This window comes from Selaginella moellendorffii, unplaced genomic scaffold, assembly GCF_000143415.4.
Source record: "Selaginella moellendorffii unplaced genomic scaffold, v1.0 SELMOscaffold_7, whole genome shotgun sequence".
Classification (NCBI taxonomy): Eukaryota; Viridiplantae; Streptophyta; class Lycopodiopsida; order Selaginellales; family Selaginellaceae; genus Selaginella; species Selaginella moellendorffii.
In genome coordinates, this window is record NW_003314268.1 from 2,834,381 (window position 1) to 2,859,441 (window position 25,061).

At 46.0% G+C, this 25,061-nt stretch overlaps 1 long non-coding RNA gene across 1 annotated transcript; it reads left to right on the forward strand.

Moving 5' to 3' along the window:
- The first annotated feature begins 24,011 nt into the window (after positions 1-24,011).
- LOC112345172 lies at positions 24,012-24,652 on the forward strand. The gene is made up of 2 exons (XR_002991969.1): positions 24,012-24,406; positions 24,541-24,652. It is a non-coding gene; the product is annotated as an uncharacterized LOC112345172 (long non-coding RNA).
- Positions 24,653-25,061: the final 409 nt, after the last annotated feature.

The following is a 25,061-nucleotide window of genomic DNA, read 5'->3' on the forward strand; positions in this document are numbered from 1 at the left end:
TGAGTTCCTTGTCATGCCGTTCGGGTTATGCAATGCTCCGGCAACGTTCAGCACTATGATGGATAGAATATTTGGAGATTATCTGGACACATTTGTTGTCCTATATATCGACGATATTCTAGTCTTCAGCAAAACGTTGGAGGATCATTTGAAACACTTGGATCTGGTGTTTCAGAAGTTGCGCGAACACAAACTGTATGCTAAGGAAAGTAAATGCGCTTTTGGTCAATTGCATGTAAACTTTCTTGGACATATAGTTGGTGGTGGCGTGATTGAAGTCAATCCAAAGAAGGTGGAAGCGGTGAAGTCCTGGGAAGTCCCGACCACTGTATCAGATGTTTGTTCTTTTCTCGGTTTGGCGGGATACTATCGCAAGTTTGTCTGCAATTTTGCAAGAATTGCTCTTCCGTTGACTGAGTTGACGAAGAGTAGTATTCCGTTTCATTGGACACCAGCTTGTCAGTGTGCTTTTGTACAGTTGAAGGAGATCTTGACTACGGTTCCTGTTCTCAGGATCCCAGATCTTGATAAACCCTTCGAAGTGCATTGTGATGCGTCTGGCTATGCTATTGGTGCCGTGTTGCAGCAAGATTGTGACAAAGCGGTTGGTGTTACACTAAGGCGACATGGTTGTCCCATTGCATTCTATTCCAAGAAATTGGATGAGACCCAACGAAGATGGCCAACGCATGAGAAAGAGATGTTTGCTATAGTGTCGGCCCTGGAACACTGGAGACACTACTTGGGTGGACATACCAAGGTTTTTACGGATAGTAACACACTAAGCTACTTTGCTACACAGCCTAAGCTTACGCCGAAGCAAGCTCATTGGCAAGAGAAGCTTGCTAGATATGATATTGAAATCATATATAAACCTGGTGTGAGACACAAAATCCCTAGGCCCCAAAGTGGAGCCGGAAGGGCGCCACATGGTAGTGGCCGAAGCGAGAGCCAAACGAGCGTAACACGTTTGGACCAAAAGCTCCGACTTGAAAAGTCAAGAGCGGGAGTGGAACTCCCAACGAAGTGCTCGAGGAACGAGCATGAAGCGAGCAAACGGCGAGGCTCCAAAAAAGGACCCAAAAGGACCAACACATGACACGTGGGAGTGTCCGAGATGGAGTCCGAAGTGGAGTCCGAGGTGGACCCGAGTTGGAGTCCGAAGTGGAGTCCGAGATGGACCCGAGATGGACCCGAAATGGAGTCCAAGATGGAGTCCGAGATGGACCCGAGATGGACCCGAGATGGAGTCCGAGATGGAGTCCAAGATGGAGTCCGAGATGGACCCGAGATGGAGTCCGAGATGGAGTCCGAGATGGACCCGAGATGGACCCGAAATGGAGTCCGAGATGGAGTCCGAGATGGACCCGAAATGGAGTCCGAGATGGAGTCCGAGATGGACCCGAGATGGAGTCCGAGATGGAGTCCGAGATGGACCCGAGATGGACCCGAGATGGAGTCCGAGATGGAGTCCGAGATGGAGTCCGAGATGGAGTCCGAAGTCGAGACCGAGACCGGGACCGAGACCGAGACCGAGACCGAGATCGGGACCGAGACTGAGACCGAGGCCGAGGCCGAGACCGAGCCCGAGCCCGAGTCCGAGTCCGAATCCGAATCCGAGTCCGAGTCCGAGTCCGAGTCCGAGTCCGGAGCCTGAGAGGGTGAAAGCCCAAAGCGTTCGTCTCCCAGACCCTGGGGGGTTTGGTGAGCTCCAAAAGTATAGTAGGAGGAGGACTGCAGTGGAGCCAGTTTGGCCAGGAAAGGCCAGTTTGGCCCAGGAAGGCCAGACCCAGTGTTGGGTGATGAGTTGCCCACTGGGAAGTCCAAGACTAGAGTGAACACGGACCGACAAGCGGGGTAGCTTGGTGAAGTGTTCAAGAGCCGGCTCTAGTTCCCCCGGGAGATCGACTGGCCGATGCTCCCAGTCCAAGTGTGGGTGGCACTACCTACTTGGATACCAGGCGTGGCTCAACGGAACCTCGCTCTAAGCCCATGGCTAGAGCACCCAAGGGCAGAAGGCGGGGAGAGTACCCAGGTGGCTCGCGTAAGGCCACGGTGTTCCGAAATGTTGTCCCAAAGGCCCAGACTGTGGAAAGGAAGAGGAGTAGTCCTCTGGGGTAGTGACCAAGGACACAGTCGTGTGGTGAGGAAGTTCTAGAGGACCGTGGGACTTAGTGGTCGGGCCTGTGGGCCTCGATCCAGTGGCAGTGTTGGCAAACACGGCCAGAGGCAGAAAGGGACTTAGGGGGGATTGACAGAGGGACATTGGGGAAGGCTGTTCCCCGTGTCGGTGGGCATCCTAAGGATGCTAAGGAGTGGATCTGAGATGACCACTCACGGATGGTTGGCCCAGTCTTGGAGAGCCAAGACTGTGATGCAAGTGGTATTGGACTACAGTGTGGCAAAGGTGATTGGGCATGGCCTTAGCGTAACGGGCTGCCATATCGGTGGTACCTTTGAGTGTCGGTCATGGGATCGGACACGTAGAGCACTTGGACCAGGTGCCAGTGTTGAGTGGCATGGATGCCATTCCTGGGGCTAGCAAGCCCCAAGTCCTGAATTGGACTTATGGAGGTTGTGAATGAGACTCCTCCAAGTGGTCAAAGGTGTGGTTAAGTGACTAAAGTAGAATGGAAAATTTAGTCGCTTACAACTTGGTATCGGAGCTGTTCCTTAGTCCGACTTTTATTGGTGCTCAAGTATATCACCACTAGTGTTGGCATCGGAAGGTCCGAGGAGTGGGCCTATCCTTGAGGAGTAGCAAGTCGGGAAGACATTGCTCTCCATTATAGTTCATGTGTGAACTTGTAGACGAGGTGGTGGATAGAAAAAGGCCAATAATGGAACGACTTTGGGATCTTGGGAACTGTATATGGTTTTCTTCAAAGAGTTGAGGATGTGATCCAGATGAGCGTTTGACTTAGTAAACTGGCTAATGTAGTTGTGGTAAACAACTACAGTTGGGATCACGGGAAAGATAAAGACTCCAAAGTAATAAAGGAGTCACAAGATTTTCCTCATATAGTTGAGGTTGGTGCTCATGAATGTGAGACCAGAAGTAATGACCGTGGGAGGTCAAATACGGAAGAGGACTCAAGTCCTTGAAAAGGTAGTCGGGGCTACCTCTAATAAATGCTGGAACAACCCCAAGAGTTGGGGGGTGTATTAAGTGGATGAGTTGGTGTTCTCATCACATGGACAAGTAGTCCTAAGGGGCAAAGGTTGCCCCCAGAGAACAAAATCAAGTGTCGGAGTAACACTTGTGAAAATAGTCCTTTTGAGTAGGATAGGAATGCAAGAAGTGTATTCCAGTGAGCTAGTGCCTCACAAGTAGGACCTTACGGGTCTGTGGATTAACCAAGTCCAAAACTGCTGGATGACTCAAGTAGAGTCAACGGATGGTCCTAAAAGGACTGATGGAAGCATTTGGACTGAGGTGTGTTGTACCCCACAAAGGATGGGGGGGGGGGGGATCATAAGATCCAAGGATGAGAACAGAGGGTATCTCATCGATGGCAAAATATGCCATGCTAAAGTTATGAGAAAGGTGTTCCCAGAAGAAAATAACTTTGACATGAAGTTGTGTGTGACCTCTATGGTGCAGTGCTAACAGATGGTTGGCATGAGAAAGAGCGGTGTTAGTCTTGGCAAAAGACTTAGACACGAAGGGGAAATGTCATAGAGGTAGGCTCGTGGAGCCGATGGTGTGGAGACACCAAATGTGCCAAGGTGTGATACCTTGAGGCTATGTTGGTGGGTTCATGAGAACCCCTTGCCAAAGGAATCCCAATGGAAATGGGAATAGCATAGCCTAAGCTGCAGAGCATGCAATTGGAGTGTGGTGACCCAGATAATGATGGAGGTGTGAAAGCACCAAACAATGAGTTGTAGGACTTGACAACTATGAGGCAACTAAGCAAGAGGTGCAATATAACTGGTTAAACGGGTAGAAGGTAGCTACCCAAGACTTCTTAATAGCATAGGGAAGTTGGATATACCCTTACGGGGGATAAGTTGCTTGTGTTGCGATATAGTAAGTCAATGTCATAAAAGGAAATACTCATTGTCAAGAAAGCCATCATTGGGACACCTGGACACTCTAGAACACCAGAAGGTGGTGTTTGATGTTGCGAGGGCAATGGATAAAGCCCAAGGGATTAAGTCCCTAGCGAATGATGGATAGAAGGTGCTATCCAAATGTCCAAGGTTGCGGAGATAGGAGAGGACTGTCTACCCGAGTTGGACAAAGCCAAGAATGGAATTTTGGCAAGGTTAGTGATGGGCATGTAAAGGCCCATAAGCAACAATGTAATCCCAGTGTGTGGGATTATAAGGTGAGCATACCTGGATTGAGGAACCACTCCCTGGGCTATTGGGTAGGTTCATCCTTAAGAATACTTGCTAAGGCATGATAGAAAGTGCAAAGCTATCCTCCTGGTCTGGAGGAGAATAACCAAAGGAAACATATGGGGCTAAAAGGCAAGTAGTATTGGGATGGAACTGAACCATAGAAATCAAAGGGCATAACCAAGGTTGGTTATGCCAGCTGGGAGTGGAGAATCAAGTGGGGGCTCGAGGGTGTTGCTGCTAGCAACCGTGATGCCATGGAGAGTCTAAAATATGGAATTGTCCATGTTAGACTATGTGGCATTTGGAAGGCTTGCAAAAAGGGAGGCCTTAGCAAGCTGAGGGACAGAGTTCCTTCAAGGTTCCCAAAGACGATTCTAGGTAGCTTAGTACCTAGAAAGGCCAAGTGTAAATGGTTCATGGAACGCGCGAAATCAGAGTGGCGCAGCAGAAGCGTGGTTTTGAAGCTTGCCATGAGGCAAGGCTATCAAGGTTAGGGAAGTAGTTCCCGAGTGTTCAAAGAGAGGGCTTTGAATGAAAGTCGATGGTCAAGGACTTTCACGCTTATGCAGGAACCATGTTATAGTGGTCGGAGGACTTGCCAAGCGAGATTGGCACGTCGGGGGAACAAATACCCTAGTTGAAGGTGATAACTTCAAAAAGGGTGGGCCATGGGGTTGAGCATGGAGGAGTCCATGCATGATCACAGACATGTCAAGTGAGAGGACTTGGCAGTGTGGAGGAACTAGGTTCCTAAGCTGTGATCTGTAGCGCGCTTTAAAAATAAGTTGGTGCACCGGCGTGGGGAGTCATGCCAGGCATCTTGTGTGATGCCGTCCGTAGATGCATATACGGAGGTTGGGTTCGAGTCCCGACCCTCTAGTGCTTGGGTTCGAGTCCCAAATCACTAGGGCGTGGTGATGGTTTGGAATATGAGGACACTCATATTTCGGTGGTCATGGACTCTCAGTGGGGAGACTGGTTTGGGCACACCGCCAAGCGAGGGATGCCTCGGAGTCGTGATGCACGGTTAGATTGTTTAGTGTGAAAGCTCAGCATATCTAACTTGAACGCTTTGGTGCAAGTGGCACCAAGGTCGTGGTGAGTGAGATAGGGACACCTAATCTCAGTTGCTATGAACCCTTGGCCGTAAGGGCTGGCTTGGGTGCACCACCAAGTGTGGGGGATGCCCCCAGGGTTATAGTCAACAACTTGGAGGTCTAGAAGACCAAATACCTCTTGGCAACTCTGTTAAGGTGCCAAGGTGAGATCACTAGGTGATCTTATGGCCAGATAAGGACAAGGTCCTTGGTTGGCTAAGGAATGAAGTTCCTGGTTCAAAATGTTGAAATTGAACTGTTTAAGGTGGTGTGGCTTGGTCGTGATGACTAAGTGGGAAGAGCACCTAAGGGAAATAAACTATGTCCGTGAGATGGCATAGTGAGTCCGAGGAAAGTAGTCTCTATAAAGGACCCATGGGAGGGTCACGAAGTTGGGCCGTGGATAGAGCCCATAGCAGAAGATGCTAAAGAGACGTACTAGGGGTGAACATCCTCCGGACTTGGCAAAGAAGAGTCTTTGCTATGGAACCGAAACAATACCTCAAGGAGGGAGGTAGAGATTCGATGTTGCTTGGTGCAACAAACAATGGATAGGAGCAAAAGATGAGTGGCCAAGATAGGGCCGTGGAATCCCTTGGGGGGAATCCAAGTGACAAAGTTAGGCGAGGAACACTAATGTGTTGGACGCTAACAAGTTGCGGGAAAGGAAGTGTGTTTCCAAGGAGGGATTCCGAAATGCTCCGGTTTGGCGAAAGTGGAAGCTCCAAGGGAGGGAGCGGTAAGGTAGCCAAATGATAGGGCCATGAACAGCCCTAGCACAAAGTATGATAACTAGAACTTTGGCACGAAATAGAAGAGAGGATGATGGTGCCCTCGAGTAAAGAACTTCCTAGGATGGGAAGTGGAGTTGCACAAAAGGTGCAAGGCAAGGTGTCGGAGACACCTAGGAAATTAACTCCAAGAAGTCAAAATTCAAAATTCCAAAGTGCAAAGGTTATATCGATGGAAATTGAAACTACTCGAGAAGGAGTAGTGGGATTGACTTAGAGAAGGGTCTCTAAGAGGTTTAGCGAGAACTAAACCAATAAAAGGAGAGAACCACTATATGTGGTCCAATCAGTCTCTAAGTTGGAGAGACTACCCTCCTTAGAGGATATGCAAAAGGCATGGTGAGCCTTCAATGTCCAACCATTGACGAATATGGAGAAGGCATGGTGAGCCTTCAATGTCACACCATTGACAAATATTGGCTACGCGCCAAGGATGGAAATGGTAACACATGCGGGTGTTACTTTATAAAATGGTTCACCGTTCGATGAGGACATCGAACTTCGTCTATGGGTGGTGGAGTTGTGAGACACAAAATCCCTAGGCCCCAAAGTGGAGCCGGAAGGGCGCCACATGGTAGTGGCCGAAGCGAGAGCCAAACGAGCGTAACACGTTTGGACCAAAAGCTCCGACTTGAAAAGTCAAGAGCAGGAGTGGAACTCCCAACGAAGTGCTCGAGGAACGAGCATGAAGCGGGCAAACGGCGAGGCTCCAAAAAAGGACCCAAAAGGACCAACACATGACACGTGGGAGTGTCCGAGATGGAGTCCGAAGTGGAGTCCGAGGTGGACCCGAGTTGGAGTCCGAAGTGGAGTCCGAGATGGACCCGAGATGGACCCGAAATGGAGTCCAAGATGGAGTCCGAGATGGACCCGAGATGGACCCGAGATGGAGTCCGAGATGGAGTCCGAGATGGACCCGAGATGGAGTCCGAGATGGAGTCCGAGATGGACCCGAGATGGACCCGAAATGGAGTCCGAGATGGAGTCCGAGATGGACCCGAAATGGAGTCCGAGATGGAGTCCGAGATGGACCCGAGATGGAGTCCGAGATGGAGTCCGAGATGGACCCGAGATGGACCCGAGATGGACCCGAGATGGAGTCCGAGATGGAGTCCGAGATGGAGTCCGAGATGGAGTCCGAAGTCGAGACCGAGACCGGGACCGAGACCGAGACCGAGATCGGGACCGAGACTGAGACCGAGGCCGAGGCCGAGACCGAGCCCGAGCCCGAGTCCGAGTCCAAATCCGAATCCGAGTCCGAGTCCGAGTCCGAGTCCGAGTCCGGAGCCTGAGAGGGTGAAAGCCCAAAGCGTTCGTCTCCCAGACCCTGGGGGGTTTGGTGAGCTCCAAAAGTATAGTAGGGGGAGGACTGCAGTGGAGCCAGTTTGGCCAGGAAAGGCCAGTTTGGCCCAGGAAGGCCGGACCCAGTGTTGGGTGATGAGCTGCCCACTGGGAAGTCCAAGACTAGAGTGAACACGGACCGACAAGCGGGGTAGCTTGGTGAAGTGTTCAAGAGCCGGCTCTAGTTCCCCCGGGAGATCGACTGGCCGATGCTCCCAGTCCAAGTGTGGGTGGCACTACCTACTTGGATACCAGGCGTGGCTCAACGGAACCTCGCTCTAAGCCCATGGCTAGAGCACCCAAGGGTAGAAGGCGGGGAGAGTACCCAGGTGGCTCGCGTAAGGCCACGGTGTTCCGAAATGTTGTCCCAAAGGCCCAGACTGTGGAAAGGAAGAGGAGTAGTCCTCTGGGGTAGTGACCAAGGACACAGTCGTGTGGTGAGGAAGTTCTAGAGGACCGTGGGACTTAGTGGTCGGGCCTGTGGGCCTCGATCCAGTGGCAGTGTTGGCAAACACGGCCAGAGGCAGAAAGGGACTTAGGGGGGACTAACAGAGGGACATTGGGGAAGGTTGTTCCCCGTGTCGGTGGGCATCCTAAGGATGCTAAGGAGTGGATCTGAGATGACCACTCACGGATGGTTGGCCCAGTCTTGGAGAGCCAAGACTGTGATGCAAGTGGTATTGGACTACAGTGTGGCAAAGGTGATTGGGCATGGCCTTAGCGTAACGGGCTGCCATATCGGTGGTACCTTTGAGTGTCGGTCATGGGATCGGACACGTAGAGCACTTGGACCAGGTGCCAGTGTTGAGTGGCATGGATGCCATTCCTGGGGCTAGCAAGCCCCAAGTCCTGAATTGGACTTATGGAGGTTGTGAATGAGACTCCTCCAAGTGGTCAAAGGTGTGGTTAAGTGACTAAAGTAGAATGGAAAATTTAGTCGCTTACACCTGGTAAAGACAATATTGTTCCGGATGCGTTGAGTCGTCAAGCTCAACTCCGGGCAATATCGGCAATAAATTCAGACTGGTTGGAGGACGTTCGAGCTTCGTATGGAAGTGATCCATTGGCGAAGGCAATTTTATGCCGTGCGGGGTTGTTGAAACAAAGCCCTGGTAGCGAAGCAGCAAAAGTTGCTAGTCGCACTAATGCAAAGCTTCATTTCTCAGTCCGGGATGGGCTTATATTCTATAAGCAAGGAAGGTTGTATCTTCCCTCTAAGGATCTTCAACAGTTATTTCTGCGGGAACATCATGATGTTCCAGCAGCGGGACATGGTGGACAGCGAAAGAGTCTGGCTTCTTTGAAAAAGGGATTTTTCTGGTCTGGTATGGAAGGTGATCTAGCGGACTATGTCCGTTCCTGCCCTATATGCCAGCAATGTAAGCGCAAAGCTGAGAAGCAGGCTGGAAAGTTAGAGTGCATTCCAGCACCGGCATGGCCATTTCAAAGTGTGACACTTGATTTCGTCACTTGCTTGCCGAAGTCTAAGGGCTATGATACTTTGATGGTGGTTGTGGATCGGTTATCGAAGATTGCACACTTCATTCCAACTGTGGGAACAGTGAATGTGAAACAAGCAGCAAAGCTCTTTTTCCATGAAGTAGTGCGAGTTCGTGGTCTTCCTGAAGAGATGATCTCGGATAGAGATTCGAGGTTTACGGGGAAGTTTTGGGGCACACTATTCCAGTTTTTCAGTACCAAGTTGAAGTTTAGTACAGCTTATCATCCTCAAACTGATGGGCAGACCAAACGCGTGAATGCTCAAGTTGAGGATTATCTGCGGTACTATGTTGCGGCGGACCAACACGACTGGGTTGAGCATTTGGATACAGCAGAAATATGTTATAACAACACATTTCACAGCGCTATAGGCTGTTCTCCATGGGAGATGCTGCAAGGGAAGGCTCGTGGGGTTCCTCAACAGATCGTTGTACCGAAACCAATGACCGAAGTGTTGGTCCCAGCCGTTGAGACTTATGCGGAGCAGCTACGCCAAGGTTGGTCTAGAGCTACTGAGGCGATGAGCAAAGCTCAGGGTAGGTATCGACGTGATAAGGATCAACATCGTCGGGATGTATCCTATCAAGTGGGAGATCAAGTGTGGCTGTCTTCCCGGAACTTGAACTTGAACTTCTTTGTCTCGGAAGCTTTTGCCGAGATATGTTGGACCCTATCGGGTGTTGCGGCGCATTGGTAATGTATCCTATCTGTTGGATCTTCCTGTGGAGATGTCCAGTATTCATAATGTATTTCATGCCAATCTCTTGGCTCCATACACTATGGATGATGCACATCAAGCGGAGATTCGTCCACCACCAGAAGTTGTGGATGGTGAACCTGAATATGAAGTAAAAGCTATTTTGGGTACACGCTGGCTTAAGCGTGCCAAACGTCGAGAGTATCTAGTTAAGTGGAAAGGTTACCCATCTTGTGAATCAACTTGGGAGCCTCTTAGTAATCTTACACATGCTCGTGAGCTTGTCACGGAGTATAAGAATCGTAATAAAGATTAGCTTTTGTAAATCTTGTAATCAATCTTGCAAATTAATAAAGTAATATATTTCTATAAATCAAAATGTCGTTTCTCTCGTTCATTCGTACTTGGGTCAGTTTTGGCAGGCTGACTTCAGCACTTTGGTGCATGGGTCCAATCCATAACCATGGGGATAACTATTATAGACTGATCACAAGTCCCCGCCTCTCTCTCAATGACTCATTTTTGAAAAGGGGCGTGGTCGTGTAAACAACTTAATCTGCCAGTTTGTAATAGTTGTCTAAATCTTCCCGACGGGGTTGATTTCTTGCTCAAGGGCAGTTGGGCCTCTGGCCTTCTCCCTATGCGGGCAGGGATGTATCATTCCTTTGTAAGCCGAGTGGTACTCGGAGCAGCAAGGGTGGCTAACTCTATTAGTCATTTCCTTGTTGGTGACGGCCGGAGGGTGTCTGAGTCTTAACGTCTTTGGACGTAGAGGAGAGGTTGTTCCATAACTCATTTAAGTCGGTGTGTTTCCCACATAGTGTGCTTTCCGTTAACTTTCGGAGTTGTTTCCTTGACGGTTTGCTAGACTCGGGTATACATCGACGAGGACGTCGATCTTCCCCAAGGGGGGGAGAGTGTCGCAAATGTGACTTTAGGTATCGAAAGATACTTGTCGATAAGTCCTTATGGGCACTCTTTCCTTACTGCCATGATGGCAGGAGGTCGGTACTGCTGGTTCCCTTTATTGGCCCCTCTTGTCCAAGTGTTAATAAACTGGACTTAGCATCTGTACTTGGCCGGATGAGCATAAGAAAGGAATTCCTAAGTGTCTATTTAGCCAAACATACTTGGCCTGGCTTGTTAGTTCTCTTTTGCTCTGTCTTGCATTGGCTTGGCAAGAACCCTCGCGTATTGAGACTAATCCCTTAATATCGCCGAATGATAGCTTACCGTGTCTGCCAAACACCCTCGTTATCACGCCCTTTGTGTTGGTCTTATTTCGGTCCCAAATGCTATTTATGGAAAGTGTCTAGATGAGCTCATTTGGCATATCTATGGAATGTAGAGATCAGCCTGAACACAATGGTGTTCGTCCCATGTCCAAATTGACAATCTAAGGACATTCCATATTTTGTAAGTTTCGAGCTTGTACTAGAGACTAACTCCTGGTACTAAGGGAGGCTTGGGGTGAAAGCCCAAAGCGTGTGTTCCTCAAGGGGGGGGGGGGGGGGTATGGGAGGTTCCAAATGTATAGTAGGGATAGTGGTTGAAATGCATGTCCGACCACCTGAGACATTAGTTTGGCTTCCGTTGGGCTGTGTCGCTCCTTGTTCTGCGTCTGGCTTGGGTCTAAGCCCAAGCTCCATGCTGCTCTAGTCGGTGGAGTACCCTCCTTCTCGTGTTAGGCCACCGGTATGCCAAAATTGTGCCAGACTCTTTCTGACACCATTTTGCGTGCAGGTGCTGGATACGGGGAGCTGGTGCTTGTGGGATTGTACCGAACCCTCGTTTCGTAGCGCAACGGGCTTGAAGTTCAGCTCCAAATTCAGGTGCGCTACACTTGGGGCAACATTTCGAAACATCGTGGCCTTATGCAAGCCTTGTGGGTACTCTCCCTGCCTTCCACCTTTGGGTACTCTAGCCGTGGGCTTAGAGCAAGGTTCTGTTGAGCCACACCAGGTATCCAAGTAGGTAGTGCCACCCACACATGGACTGGGAGCATCGGCCAGTCGATCTCCCGGGGGAACTAGAGCCAGCTCTTGAACACTTCACCAAGCTACCCCGCTTGTTAGTCCGTGTTCACTCTAGTCTTGGACTTCCTAGTGGGCAGCTCATCACCCAACACTGGGTATAGCCTTCCTGGGCCAAACTGGCCTTTCCTGGCCAAATTGGCTCCACTACAATCTTCCCCTTTACTATACTTTTGGAGCTCACCAAACCCCCTAGGGTTTGGGAGATGAACGCTTTGGGCTTTCACCCTTTCAGACTTGAACTCGGACTCAGACTCGGCCTCGGCCTCGGTCTCGGTCTCGGTCTCGGTCCCGATCTCGGTGTCAGTCTCGGTCTCGGTCTCGGTCTCGGTCCCAGTCTCAGTCCCGGTTTCAGTCTCGGTCCCGGTCTTAGTCTCGACCTCGGACTCCATCTCGGGTCCTTCTCAGACTCCATCTCAGATTCCATCTTGGATCCATCTCGGACTCCATCTCAGACTCCATCTCGGTCCATTTCGGACTCCATCTTGGGTCCATCTCGGACTCCATCTCGGGTCCATCTCGGATCCATCTCGGACTCCATCTCGGACTCCGTCTCGGTCCATCTCGAACTCCATCTTGGACTCCGTCTCGGTCCATCTCGGACTCCATCTTGGACTCCGTCTCGGTCCATCTCGGACTCCGTCTCTGTCCATCTCGGACTCCATCTCAGACTCCATCTCGGGTCCGTCTCGGACACTTCCACGTATCATGTGTTGGTCCTTTTGGGTCCCTTTTTAGAGCCTCACTTATTGCTCGCTTCGTGCTCATTCCTCGAGCACTTTGTTGGGAGTTCCACTCCTGCTCTCAACCTTTCAAGTTAGAGCTTTTAGTCCAAACGTGTTACGCTCGTTTGACTTTCGCTTCGGCCACTACCACGTGGCGCCCTTCTGGCTCCACTTTAGGGCCTAGGGATTTTGTGTCTCACACTAAGATGGAGACTGAGATGGAATCTGAGATGGAACCAAGACCGAGACCGAGACTGAGTCCAAGTCCGAAATCGGGACCGAGACCGAGTCCAAGTCTGAGTTCAAGTCCGAGTTCAAGTCCGAATACTAATACAGGGAGAGTGTGGGGGTTTGAGCTCAGTGGAACCAATTTGGCCAGGAAATGCCAGTTTGACTTAGGAAGGCTGTACCCAGGTGTTAGGTGATGAATTGACCACTGGGAAGTCCAAAACTAGAGTGAATATGGACTAACAAGTGGGGTAGCTTGGTGAAGTGTTTAAGAGCTAGTTCTAGTTCCCCCGGGAGATCGAATAGTCCCAGTCTAAGCATGGGTGGCACTACCTACTTGGATACCTGGCGTGGCTCAATAGAACCTCGCTTTAAGCCCATGGGTAGAGCACCCAAAGGCTAAAGGCGAGGAGAGTACCCATGAGGCTCGCATAAGGCTACAGTGTTCCGAATCGTTGTCCCAAAGTCCCAGATATAAGCGACTAAATTTTCCATTCTACTTTAGTCACTTAACCACACCTCTGACCACTTGGAGGAGTCTCATTCACAACCTTCTTAAGTCCAATTCAGGACTTGGGACTTGCTAGTCCCGAGAATGGCATCCATGCCACTCAACCTTTGCACTTGGTCTAAGTGCTCCACGTGTCCAGTCCCAAGACCGACAACCAAAGGTACCACTGACATATCGGCCTGTTATGCTAAGGCCATGCCCATTCACCTTTGCCGCACTGATGGACCAATACCACTTGCATCACAATCCTGTCTCTCCAAGACTGGGCCGTCCGTTCACGAGTGGTCATCCCAGATCCACTCCTTAGCATCCTTAGGATGTCCACAGACATGGGGAATAACCTTCCCCAACATCCCTTTGTCAGTTCCTGCCAAGTCCCTTTTTCGTCCATGGCCATGTTCACCAACACTGCCACTAGATCAAGGCCCGCAAGCCCGGCCACTAAGTCCCATTGTCCTCTGGGACTTCCTCACCATGTGACCATATCCGTAGTCACTACACTAGAGGATTGCTCCTCTTCCTTTCCCCCATTTGGGACTTCGGGATAACATTTCAGAACACCGTGGCCCTACGCAAGCCCCGTGGGTACTCTCCCCACCTTCCGCCTTTAGGTGCTCTAGCCATGGGCTTAGAGCAAGGTTCCGTTGAGCCACACCAAGTATCCAAGTAGGTAGTGCCACCCACACTTGGACTGGGAGCATCGGCCAGTTGATCTCCCAGGGGAACTAGAGCCAGCTCTTGAACACTTCACTAAGCTACCCCACTTGTCAGTCCATGTTCACTCTAGTCTTGGACTTCCCAATGGCAGCTCATCACCCAACACTGGGTCCGGCCTTCCTGGGCCAAACTGGCCTTTCCTGGCCAAACTGGCTCCACTACAGTCCTCCCCCTTACTATACTTTTGGAGCTCACCAAACCCCCTAGGGTCTGGGAGACGAACGCTTTGGGCTTTCACCCTCTCAGGCTCGGACTCGGACTCGGACTCGGACTCGGACTCGGCCTCGGTCTTGGTCTCGGTCCCGGCCTCGGTCCTGGTCTCGGCCCCGATCTTGGTCTCAACTTCGGACTCCATCTCGGGTCCATCTCGGGTCCATCTCGGACTCCATCTCGGACTCCATCTCGGGTCCATCTCGGACTCCACCTCAGACTCCATCTCGGGTCCATCTCGGACTCCATCTCGGACTCCATCTCGGGTCCATCTCGGGTCCATCTCGGACTCCGTCTCGGGTCCGTCTCGGACTCAATCTCGGATCCATCTCGGATCCATCTCGGGTCCACCTCGGACTCCACCTCGGACTCCATCTCGGGGTCCTTCTTGGACACTTCCATGTGTCATGCATTGGTCCTTTTGGGTCCCTTTTTGGAGCCTTGCTTATTGCTCGCTTCGTGCTCATTTCTCGAGCACTTCGTTCACTCCCACTCTCGACCTTTTCAAGTCAAAGCTTTTAGTCCAAACGTGTTACGTTCGTTTGGCTTTCGCTTCGGCCACTACCACGTGGTGCCCTTCCGGCTCCACTTTGGGGCCTAGGGATTTTGTGTCTCACACCAGACCGTGGAAAGGAAGAGGAGTAGTCCTTTGGTGTAGTGACAAAGGATACGGTATGTGCTGAAGAAGTCCTAGAGGACCATGGGACTTAGTGGTTGGGCTTATGAGCCTTGATCTAATGGTAGTGTTGGCGAATACGGCCATGGTCAAGAAGGGCCTTGGTGGGAACCAAAAAAGGGATATTGGGGAAGGTTATTCCCTATGTCTGCGGGCATCCTAAAGATGCTAAGGAGTGGATCTAAGATGATCACTCATGGATGGAGGGCCCAGTCTTTGAGAGATGGGACTGAGATGCAGGTGGTGTTAGACCACCGGTATGACCAATGTGAAGGGGCATGGCCTTAGCGTAACAGGCTGATATGTCAGTGGTACCTTGGGGTGTCGATCATGGGATCAAACACGTTGAGCACTTGGACCAGGTGCAAAGGTCGAGTGGCATAGATGCCATTTTCAGCCCCAAGTCCTAAACTGGATTTATGAAGGTTGTGATTGAGACTCCTCCAAGTGGTCGGAGGTGTGGTTAAATAACTAAAGTAGAATAAAAAAATTAGTCACTCACACACCCCCACCCACCCCCACCCCCCTTTCTTGAGGAACACATGCTTTGGGCTTTCACTCTAGACCTCCCTTAGTACTAGGAGTTAGTCTCTAGGACAAGCTTGAAAGTTACTAAATATGGAATGTTCTTAGTTGCGAATTTGGACACGGGACGAACACCATTGTGTTCAAGTCAATCTCTACATTTCGTAAAGATGCCAAATGAGCAAATCTAGACACTTTCCATAAATAACATTTAGGATTGAAATGACAAAAACCATAATAGCAAGGGTGTTTGGCAGACACAGTAAGTTATCATCTAGCGATATTAAGGGACTAGTCTCAATACACAATGGTTCTTGCCAAGCCAGTGCAAAACAGAGCAAAAGATAACTAAAAAACTAGGCCAAGTATACTTAGCCAAATAGACACTTAAGAATTCCATTTTTATGCTCATCCAGCCAAGTACAAATGTTAAGTCCAATTTACTAACACTTGGACAATAAGGGCTAATAAAGGGAACTAGTAGTACTGACCTCCTGCCATCATGGCAGTAAGGAGAGAGTGTCCATAAAGACTGGCAATAGGTAACTTTTGATACCCAAAGTCACATTTGTGACAGTCAAACACCACAGAATCAATAAAAAAAAACATACCAACTAGGCAATGACAATAGCAATGGATCAATAAGCTTCATTATAAATCTGCCTCAACATTGCTAAGGTTTTGCAAAATCTCTAAGTTGAGGTAAAGTGTACCCTTTCCTGTTCCTCTAAGAAAATTATGAATTTCATACTTTTTCTAAAATGATTCTCTCTCCTCCTCATAAATTCAGTACTGCCATTTTGAGAGTTAATAACAAGCTTGGGAGGTTAACTTATCTCATCTTCCTCACGAACTTATCTCATTTTCCTCATGAATGCCCCTAGTGAATTTTTCCATTAGAGTTTCCAGTCATTCAAGCCTTTCTAGAATGTGTTTTGACACAACAGGATCTACAGCTGGAACAGAATCTACAACAATAGCTTGGTGATGAATTCTTTTTGTAAAGGGAACAAATTGAAATTTCCTATTACACAACTTGCAATGAAAGCATAGTTGCTTTGATTTTGGATTCATTGAATCATATCTTGATCCTAAGAAAAAAACATTTAATATTAATGATTTTTAATGATAAAAACCATCATTACCTCCTTTTATCTTGCATTGCTTGCAAGTAACTTGGCCTGCTTTTGATTTACAAAGAGCAACTGCTTTCAATCTATCATCAACCACCATCTTTGTCCTATGTTGACAATTATAGTCAATAGAAAGGTCAAATGAATATTTCTTGTACAAAACTCACAATAAAAAGTATAGAACCCTGCTTTGGGGCTTCATTTTAAGTCCTGGTATATGGGATAAGCTAGCAAACCTATTCCCACTCTCATTCGAAAAAAGGGAAATACACACAAATGTCTATAGAATCTAGTGTTAGTAATTTTAACTCTCACAATCTTTTTTCCCAGGGTTTAAGGGCTAGGAAATGCAATAACTATCCTATTGTATAGCATAACTAAATCACACAAGAGAATGAAAGAGAGGATAGTGATCATGAGTTGGAGATAAATGCAATGACAAAGGGTATAACAAATTAAGTGAAAAAGAATGCCCTCTTACTTGTTTTTAAAAAGTGCAATTTTGCCACTTTCAAAAAATGCCCCATATGTTTTCTAGCGTTTGGTAGAAACAATGGCAATGATCAGTATAATGCTATATATACTCTTGCGATACATTACAACATCACGCACTCGAAAGACTACCATGAAATCTTTTTTGAGATGGTAAAGATAGAAATGGAGACACACAAGTACTATGAGCAATATTGCCAAAAGAACACTCAAAAGTATTGAAAATGAAAAGTGAAATGAAAAAACACTTATTTATTAATTATATAAAGTATAATAAGTTTTATTGATAGAGAATAAACAGTAATAATGTTAGATAGCTCCAAAAGTTTTCTGCAACTCAGCAATAGTAACTTAGTGTATATGAATATCTACTTTAGGATCCTGATACAAGATGTTGATGAAGATGTAGTACATATGCTTGCAAGGAGCATATGCCTTCCTATGTTCCTCGCGCTTCGTAAAGTCTGGACATGTGCAAGAAGGAAAGTCGTGAATGGCAATTGTGTACTCTCCACCTTCTGTTTTGCAAGCGTAGTGATATGCTTTGTGGAGAGAATCTCACACTCAAGGGTTTAAGCCAAGTTTATTTTACCCTACTTCTGCTTGGAGATGGTACTAATAAATTTAATTGCCTTACCTTTTCGTGCTGGCCTCCTATGCATCTTTGTATGAATAGTCTTGGTTCTGTCACTCATGTCTCTAACTCTCTTTTCAAGATTAAAACCACATTTCTCAAGGTTTTTAATCTCATCCGAGGTGAGTGTGACCTCATTAGCAACTGGCCATTCTTTAGGTATTGCATCAGGTTTAGTCACTATAGTGTCTTGAAGCCACTTCGTATGGTTGGCATCGGTGTTGCAACAATATAGCTAGCACCATCTCAAAAATCTTACTTGCTTTTGTTCCCCATAAAAACATGGGGCTGGAACAAAAGCAAATTTGTCACCACAAATCTAAGCCATGTGAATATCCACTTTAGGATCTTAGTGTAAAGTGTTGATGAAAATGTAATACATATATGCTTTTTAGTTTGGTTATGTGCAAGGAAAGTATTGATGCAATATATAGGTCAATGCAGTCAGCCCTAGTCAACAATCAGCACTTCTCACATGGATTCTTGTTTTAAGGTTCAGAAGATCAATGCCTCGGTGACAACCAGGCTTAGGAAGCCCATCCAATCAGGGAGCCGGGCATGCCACCACTCGGCTTGGGCTGTGATAGGTCCAATCGCAGACTCTTGCCGATGAGCATGGTCACCAGTGAGGCCTTGCGTTGTCAATCCGTTGTTACCGGATGCATACAGCAGCTGTGCGACTGTCTGTCAACTTCTAAGCGACGAATGCCCAGAGAAACCCAGGATTCAAAGTGTTCAAAGTTGGTTCAAGAAAAATCCAAATTTCTAGGAAGCTGAGGCCATGAAATGCCATCAAGTTTCCGAAGTCTCTGGCACCAGTTTCGGGGGAGTGCCAGCCATTCAAAGAAACATGCCACTCCAACCTTAAATCGATCTCTGCATTTTACGTCCATCTCTGCACTTGAAGCGAGCTCCAAGTGTCCGGATTTGTTTCTTCACGATAGGCAAAACATTCTCCGTCCTTGATTGTTCCAGATTTAACAAGGATGGAAAGGCGAATTTCCCCCTCCATTTACGTTTCTTGGTGTGTTCTCGTGGGTCTTCGTGCGCTTCAATCCCCTGCAAGTAGTCACAGCAGCAGTGTAAGTACGAGTCTCACCCTTCCTGCATGCTGCTGCCCGTGCACACTCGTGCATTTGCCACGAGAAGAATAATCTGGCAATCAGCTCGCCCCTCTCCCCTTCTACAACCAGACTGCTTGGCAAGCTCGGACAACAAGATACTTGTCATCGTGCATAAGACGTGCCGCTGCCTCCCCCAACACTGCTTCGTTCACACCCACTGTGTCCTCTCGTCGACAGTCGACACGCGAGCACCAGGATTCTCAAGCTATTCTGATTCCAGGATGTGCAGAGGCAGGCGTTGCTGGTTCTATTCGTTTTTCGTACTATCCTGTTGTTTGGTATTTTGGTTCTTCCAGCACGATTTAGAGTGGTTTAGTGAAAATGTCTGCGAGCTGATGGAACATAGAGATGTCCATCCAGAACCTTCTCTCGGACGAAATGCTGTTGTATGTTCGATGATAAACTGGATTTTTTTACTCCGCTTCCGCACTTGAAAATGCAACTGTCAGCCATGAGAGGGAGGGTTTGTATCCAACGGCGTGCATGTTATAATCGTCCGGACTGACTCCACCAAATCCGAAGATCATTTCAAAGCCAGCCGGGTACTGAAAATCGTGGAGGGTAGCGACATAAAGATAGGAGAGGCCAGGAGTTTAGATATGGATTCAAGGGGGGTCGATCAAGTCCTCAAAGAGCGATCAAAGCCGGGTTCCTGCCACAGAGTTTGCTTCAAGGTGATGCTAGTGGTGCTGCTGGGTTGGGAGCAGAGACAATGGAAGTAAGTGTTGATGAAGAACAGCTAGTTCAACCGGTTAAGGCTGAGGCAGCTGAGAAAGAGCACTGGTATCTATTCCCCGTGACAACCCATGGATCGAGATTGAAAGCCTGGATTAAAGCGGCAACAGTAGGTGACCGGTACAAGCAGGTTCAGCGAGAGCTTTTAATTCGTCAGTATCTGTGTCCAGAGGACTCTGTGAAGGCGAGGGCAGTAGTCTGGAGGGGGTTCCAGCGTTACTCTTGGAAGATGCGGGACAGAAAATCAACAGAGACACGATGACACCTGAAGACGTTTTCCATATGACAAAGGCCATTTATATGGTACTTTCTCATGTGTATGGCGAGCATGGGATTTCGCACAATGATGTTGCACCCTGCAACATCTGCCAAGATGAAAAGGGACGTTACCGACTTATTGACTGGGGATTAGCAAGCCAGCTTCCCGATATTGATCATCCCGCCAATGTACTTGATTGGCTTATTCAGTTACTTGCTTTTTTTCTGGAAGTCAAACTCCAGGAATCCATTTCGATTTAGAAAGCCTGGTGTATGTGGCACTTGACTGTCTTTATGTACCATTGCCATGGGTAAATGTGGCCAGTGGTTCCGATGTGATTAAGATCCGCAGAAGATTTTGGAGCAGCTTGAACTCCCTAGTGTTGAATGCCTTGTATCTACCACTACTCAAAGCATGGCTGGAGCTGGAGATCTGAATACCTTATGATTATAACAATAACGTCTTAACTTGAATACTCACCCTTCCACAAAGATGATTTTCAATCCTGAACTCACGATTGCAGCTCTTCTGATGGCTGGTAAATAGTAGGCAGTCCAAAATCTCATCTAGTTTTTTGGTCATTCGGTGCCTAACTGCAAGCATTTGTGTAGTGTGTAATTCTGTAAGTTTACTTCTTTAAACAGGTACTTTGCTTATTAGAGAGGTGGCACATGGTGCAGGGCAAGGTGATAGGGGGCTGGAAAGCTGGAAAGCCAGGCAAGGTCATCTAGAATATTAAAACACCTCTTATGGTGAATGTATAAAGGAGTATGTTGTGAAAGTTGTCTCAATGTTATGAATTAATGTGTCCAAGGATATCAAGGAAGACCAAAATTACACTTGTAGACAAGCAAAACAATGTCCAAAGCAATCAACCAAAGGTAATTGTTGAAACTTCAAAATGTGAAAGTACAAGCATAGCTATGAGCTGAGAGAATCCATTCTCCGGCAACTTCAAGACCCTTTAGAACTCTAGACTCAATTGAAAATCATATAATATATCACTATGTATTGTATAGCTTTGCAATAATCACTTTGTTTTCTATACTGCAGTAATATGATAGAGCATTCCTAATGTGCACTAGTAGATTAGTTTTTTAAGCTCATAATTCATTTTAAATATCAACCATCCAAGGACTCCAAGATACCTCAAGAGCAATATATGAGATAAATTATCAGCTTGAAGGATCAACTATACATGAATGCCATTCTATGGTTCTCCTTTAAACTTCAAATAAAAAATTATATATAACTCAAATCCAATCTGAGCATACTTGATGATCAACATATTATTGATAGACATAGTAGGTGATAGAGCATTGAGCTTTATCTAAAAGCATTTCACCATAGCCTTGACATTTTGAAAAGAAACATACAATATTAATGTGGATGTTGGTTATATGGGCATGTGTTTGATGTTTGAACATATTGTTGGATCATGAAAATTTATGTTTATGTGAAGTTGTAGGTAGGAGGAAGTTAGTGGAGTCTTAAGAATTTAAATTCCTAGAATGAAAGTATGTTTTCACTAAGATGGAAAAAAATGTTAACTTTTGGGGCTAAAACAATTAAGTTGAATAGAATTTAATGTTGGCATAAAAGAGTGGTTATTGTGTTTTTATAAGTGACCCTTTTGCATTTTTTTAATAGCATTGTATTACTGATAAGTTGCACCTTATATAATGCTAAATTCTATGAGAGTAGTAAGTTCTCATTGATTTTGGCTTAGCATTGGTGGCTTTAGTCCTTAGTTAAAGATAGTGATTTAATTGTTTGTGGTTGAGATGTTATAACTGGTATTATAACTTTATATATTAGAAGGTTATAAGTCCATTTCATGATCTTCACTTTAGTTTTAGCTGGGTGTTTAGCATAGATATGCTTTGAATTATTGGCTAAATGCATTAATGTGTTTAATGCAATTGAGTTATATTTAAGTAATCATTTTGTTTGTACTTGTTTATGTTCCTATATGTTATACCTAAAGTGTTACTTTTCAATTGAACAAGTATATGACTCAATTACATGAGTTTAGCATTTTGGTCTTACAAAGGTGAGTTGAAGAGTGATTATTGATTTCTTTGTGACTGTGGATTATTTGTAAGCTTTGTTAAGGATTGTTGACACTTGTTTCACTCGGAGTTGAGATTGAAGTGAAATGACTTGTTGTTTCCATTGGCATATTAAAATAGTTGAATTTTTCCATATGTGGTGGTTCAAATGGTTGGTGAATAGTTGGGCTCAATGGAGATTAATATTTCATTTCACTAGTTTCAATTAAAACGATATTCATAATTGACTATACTTTTGTATCATTAGCATTTATGTATTTAGTAATTATTAACTATATTCACAAATTGAGTTAATCTTATTCTAGACAAGATTGTTTAGTATAGGTTGAACTTTAGCTTTTCTTTGAAACATGATTTAGTCTTGGACTATGCTAACTTTGCAAAAGAAAAAGTTAATATTGAAATTATTAATTATTTGTTGGAATTATATTGATTATTAATGACTTTTATTGTACTTGTTATGAAGTGAGTTATATCTTGCTATAAACAGTGGATTCCTAGAAGATTAGTTTAATGGTCACTTATTGAGCATATCTTTATTGTGTTTGGCTTTTAAACGAATGTAGAAATGCTCTTTATTAGCTTTGCATTATAAAGTTTAGCTTATGGATATGTTAAGGAGGATATTGTGGTTTAAAGTTGGTTCATACGAAACTTATGATCCTTGTTAGATTAACCTTGGGTATAGACTTTTTCAAATTTTTTGTTCTTTGAATTTCATACTCATTATTCCAATTTCAAAGCAATGATTAAAGCTAAAGAATTGTCTTACCTTTTTGTTAGGAGTTGTTTGGGGAAGATATTTTCCCTCATTAGTTCCGATATTATTGGTGTTTACATTTGGTGATTATTAGTGATGATTAACTATCATCTAAGATACCTGATTATTTTTGTCAAATGTTTTATTTAATTATTGTTGATGTGAATGATTTATTGTTCTTTGGGATGGTAGATTGTTTATTCAATAATGATTATGCATCTTTCCATTAATGGAATGAATAATGATTTTTCATGACGGTTAATTAGTTTTTTAAATGGCTTTTGGCTTTTCGCTTTATCACATGTTCTTTGTGATTTGGTCTTTTGGGTTTGAGATATTGATAGGATGTCCTTCAGTACCTTGTTATACCTCTTACAATTAGACCACATCTTTTTCAAGCCTTAACATTGCTACGAATGCATTTTGGGGAACCTTCACTCTTCCCATTGATTTCATTTGTTTATTGCCTTTAGCCTACATCGAAAAAGTGAATTATGTATTAAGTGGCTTATCTACTTGTTTCTTCAACAGCTTCTTCCTTGTTATGTCTCCTCCTGCAGCATTGGAAGATTTGAAACCTGTACAAAGAGTTGAAAAGAGAGCACAGACCATAGCACTTGGGCCAGCATGTCTTTGCGCAGCAACGACTCTAGACCCAAGGCATGCCTATAGAGAGATCTCACGGTAAGAATACAGAAAATGAAAGAGGTGACACCTAAATTAAACAGTGAACAAATACATTATCTTTGTGAAAAATCGCTGATAGTGGCTCCACAAGCTCCCCATTGATTCTTATATCAAGAATGACAAGATCACTCATGCGATATCTGCATGATTAAACATATGATTCAGTACTAGCTTATGAAGAGCTTTTGATATACCCAGTAATGGAGTACTCCATGCTCACATAGAGACTTCAATTGATCACCGACCATCTACCAAAAGGTTAACCAGCATTCAAGCAGAAGAAAATGCTTGAGAGCACAGTACCTCAGCTAGAGGAAGATCATAAACAATATAGGCACGGTTTTCAGTGATATAACTCATCTGAATTCTCCTCTCTCATCTGAAAGGTGGTATTTTTCTCATATGCAGCTCAAAACATGTATTTGGGCATGCAGGAATACCATGTTGATTTCACAAATGCCCATTGACACAAACCACATGAATATTCCGAGAATATTCCATTGCGGGATTTAATGCCATAATGCTTAAGGGTTAGGAGGTTGGACTAGGGTTCGCTCTCTTGTTCATTTCACCCGTGCAACAGATGTATGCAACACACATTTTGCCTTGGTGATGTCCCTTTGTAAAGGTGGGGTATCTTGCAGTGTCAATTCACTCAGTTGCTGATGCAAGGGTTGGAGATACCATTACAAGTTCGTGTCATTTAAGCGCGCCATTTACAAGCTCTTCTCCCAGTCGCTGCCATGCTGCTCTTGTCCAGGTCTTGGTAGCACACCAGAAGGATCTTTGCAACCTTGGTGTCGATGCAAGCTTCTTCCAGATCGGAGTCGGCTATGGATTCCTGCAAGAAATTGGTAAAATTTTTCTCTAGAGGTATCTTTGCTATTTGTGACTGAACGTATTTCGAGTGCCGAAAGCTGAGGATCCGTCTGTGCTGCTGTTGCTTCTTTTGGCATCACGTAGAGGTTTCCCAGCACGTAGACTGCTGCCTCCTCTTTCACGTCGAAGATGGCTGGTGTGAGCAAATTTACCAGTGAGTGTTCATGCAAGCAGGCCAAAATCTACCTTCAACAACGCTCTATGATTGGTGCGCTCCAACAACACCACCAGTAAGATATCTCTTGAGAAAAGCTTCTAGGATATAGAATGTTACCATGGACAGTGGAGCCAGCAGCAATCACGCCATCACTCATCTTGTTGTCTCCTTTGCACGCTGTGTAACACTACATTTTTGTTTTTGCAGTTACTACGATCCCTACTGCGGCGTCATCGTGTACTTTAGAGTCATAGATGGAGCTTGTGTCGAGGAGAATCAGTAAAATTTATGTCTAGTGGAAAGGTGGGTATTTTTCTCATTCAGAACGTGTATGGGGTATGTCAATTTGCTCAGTTGCTGATGCAAGGGTTGGAGATACCATTACAAGTTCTCCCAGAAAACATGAAAAAGGCGCTTCCTGGATATCATCAGGCAACTCCAATGGTTTTCTGTGTATTGATGCAGATCAGTAAGTCTACTTGTTGCACTAATGATATACCTGAACTCGTCCCGTTTCATCAAGTTTCCCGAGGAAAGTTGGGATTTGGATTTTTCTTGGCCTTATGAGCTGCTCTTTTCTTTTCTTGCCGTGAATGCCGTGAGCTTATCAAACGCTGCTTTGACTCTCGGCGAGCAAAGCACTCTCGAGAATTAGCCAAGGTGTCAAGGGTCAAGGGATCATTGACCAATTACAGCCATCAAATAAAGCGCCCAGACTTTAACCCAGT